Genomic DNA, 517 nt, shown 5'->3' with positions numbered 1-517 from the left:
GGCAATCACAGCATGTTGGTATATATAATAAGAGTCTGTGGGGCTGGGAATATGGCCTAGTGGCAAGAGTGCTTGCCTCATATACATGAAGCCCTGGGTTCGATTCCCAGCACCACATATATAGAAAAGGCCACAAGTGGCACTGTGGCTCAAGTGGTAGAGTGCTAGCCTTGAGCAAAAAGAAGCCAGGGACAGTGCTCAGGCCTTGAGCTGGCAAAAGGACTGGCAAAAAAGAGTCTGTGGGAAATGCTTTAAGAGCAGAGGGAAAGTAAAAAATTAATTAATTAAAATTACAAAAAATAATTTCAAAAAGCAAAGGAAAATATCAGTCCAAAATCATCTTTGGTAATGAATGTTATGGTTAATGCTCTAATTGTAATAGTTCAAAGAAATTATTGGTGCTTCTGAAACACACTAAGGAAATTTGGAAGCGTTTTGGTAAAGCAATCAGTAAAATATGCAAATATTTAGCTATCAGAGAGGACTGCTTAGATCGAATCAGTTTAGCTTCAGAAAT

The sequence above is a fragment of the Perognathus longimembris genome, chromosome 28 (assembly GCF_023159225.1).
Source record: "Perognathus longimembris pacificus isolate PPM17 chromosome 28, ASM2315922v1, whole genome shotgun sequence".
Taxonomy (NCBI): Eukaryota; Metazoa; Chordata; class Mammalia; order Rodentia; family Heteromyidae; genus Perognathus; species Perognathus longimembris.
This window is presented reverse-complemented; position numbering follows the sequence as displayed.